The following is a 17,773-nucleotide window of genomic DNA, read 5'->3' on the forward strand; positions in this document are numbered from 1 at the left end:
TATGAGAATCAGGTGCTCCACATTCAGAGTTTCTATCTATTAATTTATTTATTTATGACAATTATATCCCACATTTAACATTTGCTCCTTTTGTTTTATGGAATGCAGTAGTATATTATAAAAAATGCACTTAATATTGTCTATTACTATTATTTACTACTGGTTGATATACTGCATAAGTTAACCAAGTCAACTTCATGCTTTGTAATATAATTTTTAATAGCATTTTCTCATTTATTACCCAAATACAAATGAAATTATTATGTTAATTACACAACCATGTCTGCCTTTGATGGTAGTTAGGATAACCCAGTGGTTCCCAAACCTGGTCCTGGAGTTTGTAGGAGTATTTGCTGTGATCTCACCCACCCTGTGTGCATATGAGAGCACCTTTACAGCCAAAATGGACGCTGCAACCTTTCACCTATATGTCTGACTACCAACTGTGCAGAAGTCAGAATTTCAGCTTGTAATAGATTTACTGAAGCCTGCACCACCTCCAAGGTCACTCTGTATCGGGGGAAGAATGCATGTCCCTGAGGGAGAGAGAGTGAGAGAGAGCTTACGAGATAAGACGGACAAAGGAAGCTTCATACAGATGCTGGGAGTACATGGTGGGATTATTTCTGATTGGCTCCCAGAAAACTGATTGATCTGAGAAGCTGGAACAAAAAGAGACTAGTTCCTGAGAGAAGAAGAAGAGAGAAGAACAGAAGAACAGAAGAGGAGAACACTTGCATTTCTGCAAGCACCTAATTTACCTGAGAGACTTACTGATAATACCTGGCAAAGCTTTTCCCCAGATTACAGCTGTCTACAGGATCTATACTGAGTCTGTATCATCTGTGGCTGATCAAGACAAGTGCATCACCTGAGCTTGTGGGACCTCGCTGAGGCATTCGGCTGAGGAATCGGAAGGAATCTGATCTGGTAACCGGGACGGTGAGATCATAGTTACTTCCTTCAGGCTGGGTTAGATAATTAGTCTGTGCTCGGACCCAACAGATGTGTGACGTCAGGATTTATGATCTCTAGTTGCTGTTAGCCTAGTATAAGATTTGTGTGGTAATCATTAGGATCTTGGTATTGTGTTTATCTGTCATTACAGATTTTAGCCAATAGGATAATCATAGTTATTCTCTATATTTTTGGTATCATTGTGCATGCAATCAGGAATTGCTGATGCTATAAGCTGATAAGAGTTTTCTATATTTTTGTATATAACGCTGTATAAATAAACTAATATATTCCATTGGTCTGTCCGTTATTTTCCATGCAGCTAAGGTTGGGCAGAGGCCACGCCCCCTAGACATAAGCGAGTACATAGGTAGGAATTGGCCTCTTACAAAAACATATATATAACCACCTACAAATTGGGGCTCTCGCCCGGGATGGTTGGTGCAAGAATATCAGAAGTTAAAACTTTTCTGGGGCTTTTCAGAAAGCTGGCTTAACTCTCTGTTTCTTTTTGCACGAACTGCAGTTAACCTAGCTGACGGCAGACCTTGTTTATACAGCTGTGTTTTATTGCTGTAATTGGTTGACAGATTTATTACTCTGAGCTCCAAAAGAGAAAGAAACGGTTTCTCTAACTCTCTGGAAGGAAAACAGGGTGTGTTTAGTCTTTAACATGGCGACCGGCACTGTTGGCACATTGCCTGAAATTCTTCTGAGTGAACAGGAGAGGGGCGTGCTTAAAATATTACTGCCACTCTCTCATAGTAAGGCGAAACCAGCTCCTCCTACAGTAGAGTCTGTACGTGCTTTATTTGGTAGCAGGTCACCGAATAACTCAGAAGCATATGCTACGGTTTTAAATACAATTATAAAAGAGAAACAGCATTTGTCACAATGGATGCTTTGTGAACTGGGCGTGTCTCTTTTGGCAGTTAAAGACTCTTTGATGAATGAGATAAGACAGGTATCTGTACCTCTAACAGATCGCATAGCAGAGTTGCAGTTAGATTTGTCCCAGACTAGGGAAACTGTCCAGGAGCGAGACAGTGAGTTAGCTGCATTACGAGTTGATTTACAGACTGCCAAATCTGCTTTAGCAGGGACCAATGTAAGCCCCGCCCCACCTCATTCCTCTGAAGAGATTTGTACGGAGTGCCAGACACTGTATGATAAGTGTAAAACTTTGCAGTGTGACCTAACTGATTGTGAAGCACTCAATTACACATTAAAGCAAGAAATTGCCCAGTACCTCGAGTCTTTTGATTCGTTGCAAGAGAAATTTTCTCGTTTGACTGATGCATTACACAACCAGATTAGGGAAACAGATAAGTTGCAGACATTAAATCGGGAGCTAAAACAGGTCTCAGAAGGTGTTCAGAGTGAGTTGCGCAGGGAGCTAGTGGCCACTCAAGAACAATCTGTGTCTGTGTTTCAAGATTGGCACGCAGCCAAGCTAGAGTTAGCGGAGGTAAAAGAAAAGCAGGAGACAGTCTCACTACAATTAGAATGTACAGTGAAGGACAGAGATTCATTGTCTAAAGCATTAGATGAGTGCACTGTAAAGATTTCCACAATGCAGCAAGAGCTTACGCAAATGGCGCAGGAAGAAGTACCGTATACCTTAGAGTTCCCCGACAGTTTTGCTGTGGGTCACCCAAGCCCAGCTCCCGAAATGAACCGTTACGTGAGCCGGGAGGGACCCGAGTTAAACACACCCACTGGGGGCATGGCTCCGGCTCTTTCCCGCCCCTCTGTACAATTCAGCCCCATAGTGGCTGGTGAACGAAGCAGCAGACCCGAGACAGTGCCACACCCATTGGGGGCACGGGCCCAGGGACTGTCTGCTGAAATCATCAGCTCACTTGGTCAGGTGCCTAGCTCAGGGCCTCAGCCTTCGGCAGATCCACCCAGTTTTAGCAATACACCTGCCCCGAGGTTCTCTACACCTGGTAGTGATCAGCGGCATTTCAAGCCGGAACCCAAGAAAGGAATGTCTATGGAGAGGCAGGCATATGTTATAAAGATGCTACGCACCGTAATAGCGCCTTTTAAAGCGTCTGCCTCGGTATCCATAGAAACCCATCTTAAGGCAGTGCATGAACTCCTGCAGACCATGCACGTCTCTTCTGAGGATGACATCAGAGCCCTCCTCAAATGGACCTTTAGTACCGAGTGCCATGAAGTTCTAGATTTGATCATGTCCGATAACCCTGATTTACGGTCAGTGGAGCAAGCCTTAGCGAAGCGCTACGGTCTCTTTGCCAACTCTCTTGAAGCTAAGCGTGCAGCGTATACTATTAGTTGTAATCCGGAGGAGAGTCCGCGGGAGTGGGCCCATCGCTTGAAGCGTGCATTTTACCAAGGGGGGGTCCCGCCTGATTCTAAAGATCTTGAATTTGGTGATTTCAGGGAACTTTTCATACAGGGTCTGCCTGATCCGATAAAGATTCCCTTGGCAGGAAAAAACGCAGAACCCTATTCCAGCCTTCTCAAGCAGGCTGAAGGAATTTTTGAAATCTGCCGCGCCAAGCCAATCGCAGAGACTCCGAAACCGGCATCCAAGAGTCGCAACAGGGTGATACCACCCGCCGTTTGTGCGGTCACTTCCACGCTTTCTCTGGAAAACAAAGCGCCGAGACCAACTACGCCGCCGGGCTCTCAGGCCCTGCCGCGGGATGCAGCGCCTCCTATTGCGCAGGAGGGACAGCAACAACCTAAAAAGAAGCGGTTTAATCAAAAGAAGTGGAATGCAGAGAAGATCCGCGCTATGCAAGCTCAGCTGGACCAATTGATGGCCAGATGTTCAATCGCGGAGTCTAGCAATGTACCTAAGACACCTCCATCTCATAAAAAGGTCAAATTCCAGAAGCAGAAGGACCAGTCTTCTAGACCGCCGACCCCTCCGGGGCTGAGTGTTAAATCTGTTGAGGTGGAACAGCCATCCTCTTCGGAGGAAGAACAAGCATGACTAGACGTGGCCACAAAACCTGTTACCGCAAGCGTCCCCACTGTCCACGTGGATGCGTTGTCGCCCATCAGTGAGGAGTCCCCTGTGAACCATGCTGCGTCTCAGCCCTCGAACCCGGAAGGGCCTCTTTCAAAAGACTCATCCCAGGAAGGCAGGTATTTTCTAGGTAAGCTTATATCTAAAGGTTACAGATATACCGTGGAGTTGTTAATTCAACAAGTACTTTCCTGTGAAGGTCTCCTGGATACAGCCTCAGAGGTGACTTTGGTCACCCAGGGCCTGTTTCAGAAACTAGAGGCATCTCTAGGGGGGGGTCAGGATGTGCTGCATGTCACACCGTGCGACTTGTCACTGGTGGCCTATGGCAATCAAAGTATTGGAACTGTGGGACAGGTTTGGCTATCTTTACAGCTTGGACAGATGACCGTCAGGCACCCAGCCATCATCACTACCAGTGAGGGTGAAGAATTTCTGATTGGAAATGACCTTTTGAAGAGATTTCGGCCTGTTTTGGATTATGACGAGGAAACTATCTGGTCTAAAGTCACTCGACCCCTTAAATATGTGCGAGGGAGATACTGGCGTACAGTCGGTGATGCCAACTCTGTGGAGCTACAGGACACTCCCCTGCGGACTGATCTCCGGTGTTCCGCGGATCCGCCCAGGCGGGAGCCTCCTTTGACAGATGCACCAAAAGGGGGTCAGAAGCATGAAGAGCTGGTGCAACAAGCGGACCAACTAGAGATTGTTTCACAGGACTCAGCCAAGACGGATGACTTAACAGATACTGTGTCTCCCGTATCACTTGAAATCTCATCTCCTATCTCTGCTCCTGATTTTGCTCATCCTTGCAAGGTGACTGTCATCACCCAGAAAGGTGATGAATTCACCATACCAGTTCAAGTGGCTAACACCCAATTGCTTCAAGCTACTTTACTGTTCACTAGTGATCTCTCCTACATCAGTGACTCTTTGTACAGCCAAATTCGTAAGTCTGTACAACTTCCCTTCAGCAGATGTTCCTCTACTTCGGTACAGGTACCGGGACAAGGCTCCAAGCCGCTTGACGGAATATGTGGCCTTCCCTTGACTGTGGGAAAGAAGACATTCACTCACCACTTCTCTATTGTCCGGGGCTTGAGGGAACCCTTATGTTTGGGGTCAGATTGCCTTGCACGACTGGGAGTTTATGTGGATCTGGTGAATCTTGTCCTGTGGAGTAGAATGCAGAACAACCCAGTGGAACTTGAACCTACGGCTGTTTGTTTGAAGTCTGGACAGACCATTCCCCAGGTCTGTGAGGTAGTCTGTGACAAGGATGTAACCATTCCAGGAAGAGTTCGGGATTTTTCCCTCAAGCTTCGCCTCGCTCAAGGACAACGTCTGCTGGATGATGTAGTGTTCTTTAACCCACATGCCCACTTTCGAGACCTTGGATTGGCAATTGGTGTTCTGCCATGTTTGGAGGTCACCGGTACCACCTTATACCTGTTGGTCACCAATCCACAGTCTGCTGAAGTTGAGCTATCTGCTGGAGATTCTTTTGGCTTTCTGGTTGGCCAGTCTTTCCATGATGTCGAGGTAAGTTTGCCTATCCTTGGCAGGCTGCCTTCTTCTTGGGACACCTGCCAGGGGGGGGAGACGACTGACAGTTGGTTTACCTCTCCCAGGGGCCTCATATCTCTCGAGTTTGTTTGGCCCTATGATGCGACGTGTGCTCAGGTACAGGTAGGGAAATGACATTACCAATTCATTTGTTGTGCAGGACTAATGATGTGAACTTGTCCAGTGCTACCTCCACTCATGAATATGTCACCCAGTTGCGTAAGCATTTGCAAAGTGCCTTTGCCTTTGCTCAGAAAAATTTGGAAAGTAGCGCTAGAGGTAGAAAAGCCTATTATGATCAAGGGACTACCTCTAAAGAATACCAAATTGGCGACAAGGTATTCTACTTCAATTTTGCCAGAAACAAGGTTAAAGAAAGGAAGTTTCTGCCTAGTTGGCGTGGTCCATTCCCAATAGTGGAAAAGCTTCACCTGTGGCTTACCAAATTTGCCTCAAGAAAAATACTAAGGGTGAAGACACCCTTAAATGGGTCCACATCAATCAGTTGAGACCACGTCATCCCAGTCATTTGATTCCAGACGTATGTGTTGATGACACGAACTGTACTAACACCCCAACAGCATAGTCTGTTTTCTTTGTACCTTGCAGATGCAGAAAAGAACCAAGATGATCGAACCTGGTCCCATGTCTGGAGTTGTTCTGCAAGATACCCCTGGCTTCCTGATTACCCAGTCCCAGATTGTTCCACAGAAAGTAGTTGTGTCCCTTGACCCAATGCATGTACTACTGAAACATTTCAATATGAGTAACTTATCTCTGTCTGCTGTCACCCATTCCTGGTTTTTCAATTATATGCAAAATGCCCGTGCACAAGTGAAGAACATTTTGCATCAACTGGACAAAGTCATGGTACAACCTATGCAACCTTATAATTCCAGGTCCAGATCTAAGCGTTTTCTTGGTCTGGCCGGTGGTTTGATTTTTTCTGCCATTGGCTCACTTTTTGGTATTTCCATGTCTGTTGCCAACGTAGTTTCTGTCCAAAAGCTGCAGGCCAATATACAAGCCATCCAAGCAGACTTGAAAGCCATCGAGACCAAATTGGTAGTCCAACAGAGCCAACTTGTGGCCCAGGGTAAAACTATTGCTGATACGGTCACTCTTGTGAATTTACATACACATAAAATTAGTGCTAACACAGCTGATTTGTTGACAATTAAAGGTACCATGAATGAAGACCGTGTGTTTATACAACCTGTTAAGGACCTTATCCAGGATTTATTTAGGGAAGTAGATACCAGTGTTAGTAAGCTAATGCAGGGACAGATACCAACGTACCTGATACCATCTGATGTTGTTAAAGATGCCTTTGCCAAAGTTACCCGTTTGTCTATTGAACCTTTTCAAATTCAAATCGCATTTCATTTAGGTACTGCCTTTCCCCTTTATTTGGATATGGAGCGTATGGAAATTGCCTTCATCCTTAATTTGCCATTTATTATGCCTGAGAATGTATACCAGCTTAAACAAGTTGTAAATGTAGGTACGTGGCATGAGAATTTGTACCTTAATGTTGATACACCTAAGTATGTTGCTTACCAACAGGATGCTCCGCAACATTATTTGGTCCCTAACTTAGACCTTTGCCACAAAACTAAAGATGTTAATTGGCTATGCCCTGGTAAACCTTTCCTGAAAGACACAACAGAAGCTCTTTGTGGCTTGTCCACAGAGAATGTCCAAGAGAAGTGTAAGGTTACCGTATCAAAATATGACGATTTTTCTGATACCACTGTAGCTGTACTGGATACGGTATGGTTAGTTAGCACACCTAGTACTGAACTTACTGTCACCTTTCAGAAGCATGATGTAATCAACCGTTACACTCTTCCTTGCAATGTTTGTGTAATCGCTGTACCCAAGTATGCTGTTGCCCATGTAGGAGGAGTTTCCCTGTTTTATCTTGACACAGACCCGGTTGTTTCTGAGTTGGAAGTGCTTGATGTATTTCGTGGACATCCTATTGACTTTGCTATGGACCTTATACCATTTTTACAGTCCAAAGACTCTCACACTGTTGAATTATCTGTTGACCATGAGACTCTCGAGGTTGCAGATTACAAACGTCGTTCATCTGATGTCACCCAGTTCCACATGTCCACTCACGTTGTCATCCCACTTTTGACCATCTCGTGGGTCATCATGCTCCAGTGTGCTGTAGTGTTTTGGAGAGACCTTCGTCATTTACGCTATCGCGTAAACACTTTGTCACCTACGGCAATGAGATTGCAAGACTTTATGTAGTTACCTCTAACCAGAGTTTTGCCAACAAGTTATTCCATTTTTACTTTTCTGTACTAATATGCTTTGCTTTGCATGATGTGATTTTCATGATCTATGTGATTATGGTTCATGATTTGTTTGATTAATTTTCATGTGTTAAGACTTTTAACTAACTGCACATGCAGGTTCTATTATTCAGTATTTTGCTGTATTAGCATTTTTGATTTCCTTGTGAACATTATTTTGCTTAATTGAACTGTTTGAAGAGCGTTAGTTTGCATTAGTTGAGATTTACTTTGAAACTTTTTGTAGTTTTGACCATGAAGTTTGTACCTGAATCCTGACTGAACTGTCTGGCTTATTTTTGTAGTTAGGTTGGAGAAGGCCTTTACTCCTTTGCAGTAATTTCCATCTCCAAGGGGGGGAATCTGTAGGAGTATTTGCTGTGATCTCACCCACCCTGTGTGCATATGAGAGCACCTTTACAGCCAAAATGGACGCTGCAACCTTTCACCTATATGTCTGACTACCAACTGTGCAGAAGTCAGAATTTCAGCTTGTAATAGATTTACTGAAGCCTGCACCACCTCCAAGGTCACTCTGTATCGGGGGAAGAATGCATGTCCCTGAGGGAGAGAGAGTGAGAGAGAGCTTACGAGATAAGACGGACAAAGGAAGCTTCATACAGATGCTGGGAGTACATGGTGGGATTATTTCTGATTGGCTCCCAGAAAACTGATTGATCTGAGAAGCGGGAACAAAAGAGACTAGTTCCTGAGAGAAGAAGAAGAGAGAAGAACAGAAGAACAGAAGAGGAGAACACTTGCATTTCTGCAAGCACCTAATTTACCTGAGAGACTTACTGATAATACCTGGCAAAGCTTTTCCCCAGATACAGCTGTCTACAGGATCTATACTGAGTCTGTATCATCTGTGGCTGATCAAGACAAGTGCATCACCTGAGCTTGTGGGACCTCGCTGAGGCATTCGGCTGAGGAATCGGAAGGAATCTGATCTGGTAACCGGGACGGTGAGATCATAGTTTACTTCCTTCAGGCTGGGTTAGATAATTAGTCTGTGCTCGGACCCAACAGATGTGTGACGTCAGGATTTATGATCTCTAGTTGCTGTTAGCCTAGTATAAGATTTGTGTGGTAATCATTAGGATCTTGGTATTGTGTTTATCTGTCATTACAGATTTAGCCAATAGGATAATCATAGTTATTCTCTATATTTTTGGTATCATTGTGCATGCAATCAGGAATTGCTGATGCTATAAGCTGATAAGAGTTTTCTATATTTTTGTATATAACGCTGTATAAATAAACTAATATATTCCATTGGTCTGTCCGTTATTTTCCATGCAGCTAAGGTTGGGCAGAGGCCACGCCCCCTAGACATAAGCGAGTACATAGGTAGGAATTGGCCTCTTACAAAAACATATATATAACCACCTACAAGTTACCAGAGGCAGTCAGGTTTGTCAGAGAAGGAAGTGCATGCAAAGATCTCTCATGGATATTCATTGTGGATATCCTGAACACCTGACTGCTTGGGGTGCTTCCACTTTGGGAACCACTAACACATTCATACAATAGTAGCCACTGTCCACAATTTGGTAATTGTCACATGTTCTTTGCTTAAGTTTCTTTCACTGCCCTTTCTTCGACAGCGTTGGATTTATGCTGTTCGACTTAAAGATTTTGTCCCTTCACATACTGCAGTTTTGTGCTCAAAGCACTTCAGGGAAGAGGACTTTGACAGAAGCAGCTGTTTAGTTCATTTGCCTGAAGGTGCTATGCTGAGCATATTTGATGCTTTCTCCTCTTATCTTCGAACAGTCCAAAAGACCCGAAAACCTCCAAAGTTACGAACATCTAAATACACCATCCAAACCAAATCCTGGTAACGAAATACACTTGCCACTTCCTGAACCTGCCACTTCAGAGACAAGTTCTGTTAAATAATCCAGATACATCCCGATCATTTTATACACCACCCCATACCAAATCCTGATAACGAAATATACTTGCCACTTCCTGAATGTGCCGCTACAGAGACAAGTCTGTTAAATAATCCAGATATACCACAAAAGCATGCACTAAAACACTTTGAGTGATGAAAGTGGCAGACTGTGTTCATTGATAACACAAAAAAGTAAAGGTCGCCTTATTTTTCCCTCAACAGATGTTATTGAAATTTGTATTGTAGATGGGGTATTAAAAAAATAAATAAAATGCTGGGTGTCCCCTGTAAAAGAGCCATCCCCTGGGTCTGCTAGGGCTGCCCAGGGGTCTGCTGGCACTTTGGGGGGGTTTACATGCAAATGATGTGAAATGGTGCCTGTTTATGGTTTAAAAAATGTAAAACATGGATTGGATTCAGGAAAATGTGGCCTGGATGATGGTATAATTCTTATTAAAGTGTAATGTAAGTTATCTTGTCTTTTGTATGGGAAATCCTTTTTCTCGCCATACACTTTTATGGGAAAATTTGATTTCAAAATGGAGTTTGTGGAAAAGTTACAAACTATAAAAGTTTTTTCATCCTGCCACAAGCTATGTGTCTGATTGGTGCTGCTAGGTCAGATGGCGTTTAAGAAGGAGATAGAGCAGCTTTTAAACTAGAAATGGGGGGAAGGCCGACAGTCGCTCAAAAGAGCATGGTTCGGGATAAGGTATCTTTCAAGATATCACCATAACAGGAGAGTAGAGTATCCTGATAGTGAGGTTGCAAAAAGAGATTGTAGTAGATCGGGTATCTTTAAATAACAATCAAATCAGCACAAAAGATTGCCAATAATACTGTCAGTACTAAGCATGATGTACTTAGGAACCACAAACATAGTTTGAAATGTCTATATGCGAAGCCAGGAGCCTAAGAAATAAGATGGGGGAGTTGGAATATATTGCACTAAATGAAAATTAGATATGATAGGCATCTCTGAGACCTGGTGGAAGGAGGATAACCATGGGACACTGTCATACCGGGGTACAAATTATATCGTAGTGATAGGGTGAATCGGATTGGTGGAGGGGTAGCATTGTATATTACGAGAGCCTTGAATCAAATAGATTGAAAATTCTGCAGGAAACAAAACACTCCTTGGAATCACTGTGGATTGAAATTCCATGTGCAAAGGGGAAAAGGATAGTGATAGGAGTGTACTACGTCCGCCTGGCCAGGACGAACAGACAGATGCGGAAATGTTAAAGGAAAATCAGGGACGCAAACAAACTGGGCACACAATAATAATGGGGGGATTTCAATTACCCGCATATAGACTGGTTAATGTAACATCTGTACACGCAAGGGACATAAGATTCTTGATGAAATCAAGGACAGCTTCATGGAACAGCTAGTTCAGGAGCCGACAAGAGAAGGAAAAATACTAGACTTAGTCCTTAGTGGTGCTCCTGATCTAGTGCAGGGGGTAACGATACGAGGGCCGCTTGATAACAGTGATCATAATATGATCGGTTTGATATTGGCATTGAAGGAAGTGAAACTAGGAAATCAAGTACCGCTAGCGTTTAACTATAGAAAAGGTGATTACGACAAAAGAGAAAAATGGTGAAAAAAAAGACTGAAAGGAGCAGCTCGCAGAGTAAAAAACTTGCATCAGGCGTGGATGCTGTTTAAAAACACCATCCTGGAGGTTCAGGACAAATATATTCCACGTATTAGAAAAAAGGGAAAAAAGACTAAACGTCAGCCGGCGTGGCTAAACAGTAAGATAAAGGAATCATTAGAGCAAAAAACAATCCTTCAGAAGTGGAGAAGAGAACCAACTGAAAGTAACAGGATAGATCATAAGGAATGCCAAGCCAAATGCAAAGCGAGATAAGGAGGGCAAAAAAGGACTTTGAGAAGAAATTAGCGTTGGAAGCAAAAATACATAGTAAAAATTTTTTTAGATACATTAAAAGCAGGAAACCGGCCAAAGAGTCGGTTGGGCCGCTGGACGAAAATGGTGTTAAAGGGGCGATCAAGGAGGACAAAGCCGTAGCGGAGAAATTAAATGAATTCTTTGCTTCGGTCTTCACCGAGGAGGATTTGGGGGGGACACCGGTGCCGGAAAGAATATTTGAAGCGGGGGAGTCGGAGAAACTAACAAATTCTCTGTAACCTTGGAGGATGTAATGGGTCAGTTCAGCAAGCTGAAGAGTAGTAAATCACCGGGGACCTGATGGTATTCATCCCAGAGTATTAATAGAACTAAAAAATGAACTTGCGGAGCTACTGTTAGAAATATGCAATCTGTCCCTAAAATCGAGTGTAGTACCGGAAGACTGGAGGGTAGCCAATGTTACTTCCAATTTTTAAGAAGGGTTCCAGAGGAGATCCGGGAAATTATAGACCGGTGAGTCTGACGTCGGTGCCGGGCAAGATGGTGGAGGCTATTATTAAGAATAAAATTGCAGAGCATATACAAAAACATGGATTGATGAGACAAAGTCAGCACGGATTAGTGAAGGGAAGTCTTGCCTCACCAATCTAAATGCATTTTTTGAGGGGGTAAGCAAACATGTGGACAATGGGGAGCCGGTTGATATTGTATATCTGGATTTTCAGAAGGCGTTTGACAAAGTGCCGCACGAAAGAACTCCTGAAGAAATTGCAGAGTCATGGAATCGGAGGTAGGGTATTATTATGGATTAAGAACTGGTTGAAAGATAGGAAGCAGAGAGTAGGATTGCGTGGCCAGTATTCTCAGTGGAGGGAGGGTAGTTAGTGGGGTCCCGCAGGGGTCTGTGCTGGGTCCGTTGCTTTTTAATGTATTTATAAATGACCTAGAGATGGGAATAACTAGTGAGGTAATTAAAATTCGCCGATGACACAAAATTATTCAGGGTCGTCAAGTCGCAGGAGGGAATGTGAACGATTACAGGAGGACTTGCGAGACTGGGAGAATGGGCGTGCAAGTGGCAGATGAAGTTCAATGTTGACAAGTGCAAAGTGATGCATGTGGGTAAGAGGAACCCGAATTATAGCTACGTCTTGCAAGGTTCCGCGTTAGGAGTTTACGGATCAAGAAAGGGATCGGGGTGTCGTCGTCGATGATACGCTGAAACCTTCTGCTCAGTGTGCTGCTGCGGCTAGGAAAGCGAATAGAATGTTGGGTGTTATTAGGAAGGGTATGGAGTCCAGGTGTGCGGATGTTATAATGCCGTTGTATCGCTCCATGGTGCGACCGCACCTGGAGTATTGTGTTCAGTACTGGTCTCCGTATCTCAAAAAGATATAGTAGAATTGGAAAAGGTACAGCGAAGGGCGACGAAAATGATAGTGGGGATGGGACGACTTTCCTATGAAGAGAGGCTGAGAAGGCTAGGGCTTTTCAGCTTGGAGAAGAGACGGCTGAGGGGAGATATGATAGAAGTGTATAAAATAATGAGTGGAATGGATCGGGTGGATGTGAAGCGACTGTTCACGCTATCCAAAAATACTAGGACAGAGGGCATGAGTTGAAGCTACAGTGTGTAAATTTAAAAACGATCGGAGAAAATTTTTCTTCACCCAACGTGTAATTAGACTCTGGAATTCGTTGCTGAGAACGTGGTACGGGCGGTTAGCTTGACGGAGTTTAAAAAGGGGTTAGATAGATTCCTAAGGACAAGTCCATAGACCGCTATTAAATGGACTTGGAAAAATTCCGCATTTTAGGTATAACTTGTCTGGAATGTTTTTACGTTTGGGGAGCGTGCCAGGTGCCCTTGACCTGGATTGGCCACTGTCGGTGACAGGATGCTGGGCTAGATGGACCTTTGGTCTTTCCCAGTATGGCACTACTTATGTACTTATGTACTTATGTACTTATGGCCTAGCTGCAGTCCTGTTGCTAGGGGGAGGCAGAGCTGGACAGTGTTGCCAGGTGGGCGGTTTTACCGCCCAATTGGGCGGTTTTCCGCGACCCGCCGCGGGAAATTTTTGCCCGCGGCGGGTTGCGGTTTTTTGGGCTGCTTTTTGGGCTTCGGGCGGTTTTTTGGGCTGCTTTTTCGGCCGTGGTGGGCGGGGTTAGCAACGTTTTTGGGCGGGGTTAGTGACGTGGGAGGCGGGGCCGATGACGTGGGAGGCGGGGCCGATGACGTGGGAGGCGGGACCGATGACGTGGAGGCGGGGCCGATGACGGCGGGGGCGGGGTTGATGACGGCGGGGGCGGGGGTGATGACGCGGGGGCGGGGGTGTCAGGGGCGGGGTTTGAGTTTGGGCGGGTTTTGGGCTGGATTTTGGGCTCCTTTGGGCTGGAAAAATATTTTCCACCTGGCAACCCTGGAGCTGGATACTATCAGAGGAACTGAAGACACAGATAAGGACAGACCTGTGTGTGGAAGGTGCTGTGCCTGTGTATGTGTAAGAGTTGATTTGTACAGGAGAGAGAGCTTAAATAAAGAGTTGTCTGATACAAGGTGAGAGGAACTGAATCTGAGGAAAGGGGGAGTAGGAGGAGTAGGCTCTTGAACAACACTAGTAGGCGACGTAGATTAGGAACAATCTCTTTATTTAAATATACACTCGACTCAACACAGCCGTGTTTCGGCGCTACAGACGCCTTCTTCAGGAGTAGTATACTGGGAGATCTGGAGGTTGGATCTAAGCCTTTGTCTGTTCTCTGGAGGTTGACTACACATCCTATTAAGAAATTCAGCCCTCAGGTTGTATGCTTATTCAGCATAAGATGGATGGTCCATTCTAAGAAAAGCTAAATACTGATTGAAGTCATTAGTCAATAAGTTCTATAAGGTAAATTGGCCAGTGTTTTGTTTCCTTCTTCAGGGTAGTAGTTCACTGGTGTGTTGGTCTCTCCAGCCTCTCCTTCCAGGAGAGGACAGGACTGGTATGAGAGGTGCTCTGTCTGTGTGCTTGGAAAATTGAGTGTGGATGAGGAGGAAAACCTCAATAGAGTATAATTTGACGGTATCAGAACACCTGGTGGTATAGAGAGAGTGGAATTCAGTAAAGCTGAGAGACTGAAGGTACAAGGGAGATATGCCTGCAAGAAAGATGCTCTGCCTGTGTATGTATAAGAGACAAGCTGATAACCACAGCACACCTGACTGGCACTGATGGAGTGTATATGTGTTAATTTGCTAAGTGGTTATACAGAAAGGCTTGCCTGAGTTGAAATAGGCTATAAGCTGTATAATAGCCTTCTGGTAACAAGTGAAGGTGGCTAGTGACAGTGAGTGTGCAGGAAAACTGTTGTGTTTCCGCTGATCTGTCTCAGAGCAGAGTTGTGGCCACAGTGCATTTGACTGACACTTGAGTGCAATGCATATGTGTTAATGGGTGGTTGTACTGAGGGGTCTGCCTGAGTTTGGAGGGGCTACAGATTATGTAGAAGCCTGTTGGTGAAGGGTGAGTGTGCAAATCTGGTGTGTTCCCACTGACCTGCCACGAAGCAGGGTTGTGATCACCTTGCACCGGTCTGCAGTGAGAATTGGTGCTGATTAAAAATTGAAACAGGACTGTTGTCCTTAGCTGAACTGCTCTGTATGAGGGCAGTGAGGTATGAAATGTGTGACTGGTGTGATTAACATACATGGAAGAGTGTTCCTCATTAGGCAGGGAAAAGTAATAAGGCAGGTCCTGCAATAGAGAACATTAATTATCTATTGATTTACTCTAGATAGGTTGGCCACAGTTTTGATAACAAAAATCCCTATAAAAATTCCCACAGGATAGGGAGACAGGGTTTCAATTTCTTTTAATTAACTAGAGTACAGGTACTGCGGCTGTTAAGCGACGACGCAGGCGGAACAACACGTGCACCAACTACCACGAAAGACAAAAGTTACCATCATTCAAGAAAGTTCAACTCAAGCAGCTAAGTACAAAAATCACCACCTACACCATTTCAGAGACTTTAAACTTACACGTAAATACTTACCTGGAGGTTTATGCTGAGATTCAGTTACATTGCAAAGTGAAGGAAGTGGACATCTGTAAGAAAGCAATTGACACAAAGAATCAATTTTCTTGTTAAAATTTCATAGTTAAAGTAAATTCTGAGTAACAGAGAAAGTAATTATTTGTACTACTTATCTGATTAGTGGTGTTGAGAATTTCAGAGGAAAGTTTATTGATTGAAAGTTGATACATTTTCTGAAAAGTTAAAAAGAAACATCTTGTGCAATAAATTATTATAATTTAAAAGTTAGTGTGCAATATTGTCATCAGTAAAATTTTGTAACATCTAGGGAAATTCGCTTAACATCTTGCATTGCACACTGTATAATATACAAAATACAGAATTTCCCCACCTTTCTTTGTACCTTCCCTAAGTGGTGAGAGTTTAGTGTGGGACCCTACACCGTGATTTTACCATCGTACCACCCTCTTTAAAAAAAAAACCTCACCCATAGGGGATCTACAGTATGAAGTGTGAAAAATTGTTTAGATGCAATGTGTCCAATCCAGCTAGCCCAGCAGCTTCCCTTTCTCGAGTTTCTCGTTTTGAAATAGTGCAGTCTATATTAACAAGCTTCTCAAACATAACTATCTTCTCTGTTTTGTCAGTTCACATGTATGAATACGATCCAGTAGGAAATCATGTGCTTTTGTTAATTACAGCCGTGGCAGAAAAATATTTGCAAGTGCAATTTTATTATGCAGGCAAACAATACACCGCCAAAAATACAAAATAGCAAGCAGCACAGTATTAGCCGCCAAGTTCATACAAAGTTAACTATTTTCAGTAGAAAATAAAGCTCTTGGCTACTAAGTGAATATTCCATCACTGTTTCATTATTGCTACCAAGTATTACATATTTAGGGCATATGCCCAGGGCCGCTTTAACCAGCTATGGGGCCCTGGGCAAACCTTTTTGGACGGGCCCCCCCCCCACCCCATGTCCAGCAGCGTAGTTCCCCCCCCCCCCCCCCCCACCTAGCCAAGCCACTTCCAAGCAAAAAAAAAAGGCATACAGTAAAGGAGCCCTTGTAAGCTATGTCTGAAGAGGCAGGGAGGGCAGAGCCATCAGCAGCTTCTTCTGTTTATGCTGCTTTTTTAAAGCAGGAAACAGCAGGGCTGATGGGGAGTAAAAGCTGCTGGACCGGACTGCTCAGGTTTGCTTTTACCCAGGGCCAGATGCACAAAGCTTACCTTGCTATTAACGTTTGCTTTAGACTGGTTCTGCCGTTAGCAGCCACCGAGAACCCCATGCAAATGTATTCTAATGAGCTCATTCGTAATCCAATGTATATTCCAGGGGATGCACAGCTCCAGGGCAGCCCTAATTTAACGAGCAAATTTTATGGCTGCTCTGGAGCTATCGGAGAGGAGAGAAGCACAAGCAGGAAGCTAAGTATGAACTTGGTGGCTAATACTGTGCTGCTGTGGCCCGGGTGCTAATTTCATTTTTTACGTGCGCCAGAAAATTTTCCGGCACGCGGCACTAACCAGGCAGTAATCAGCATTGTACACGTGCTGACGATTACTGTCCGGTTAACACGTGAAACCTTACCGCTAAGTCAGTGGGTGGTGGTAAGGTCTCAGACCCAAAATGGATGTGTACCAATTTTCATTTTGCCGCACATCCATTTTCGGCCCCCCCAAAAAGGGCTTTTTTTTTTGCAGGTGCGCTGAAAAATGGGCCTGCAAACGTCCAATACACGGATCTACACCAGCGCAGACCATTTTTCTGTGCACCTTAGTAAAAGTATCTCATAAAGTGCTATACACATGAAGGTATTTTCTCTGTCCCTAAAGGGCTCACAAAGTTTTTTGTACCTGGGGCAATGGAGGGTTAAGGGGCCCTTTTACTAAGTCGCGATAAAAAGTGGCCTGCGGCAGTGTAGGTGCACGCATTAGGCATGTGCCAGGCCAGTTTTTACCACGTCTGCAAAAAAGTTGTGTTTTTTTAATGTGACAGGAAAAGGGTATGCGGTAAAACTGAAACTAGCGTGCGTCTAAAACCAGCCTGAGCCCTTAATGCCACTAATTGATCTAGCAGTAAAGGCTGAAGCGTTACATGTACAGTGACCAGTTGGCGAGTG

Source organism: Microcaecilia unicolor, chromosome 1 (assembly GCF_901765095.1).
Source record: "Microcaecilia unicolor chromosome 1, aMicUni1.1, whole genome shotgun sequence".
Taxonomy (NCBI): Eukaryota; Metazoa; Chordata; class Amphibia; order Gymnophiona; family Siphonopidae; genus Microcaecilia; species Microcaecilia unicolor.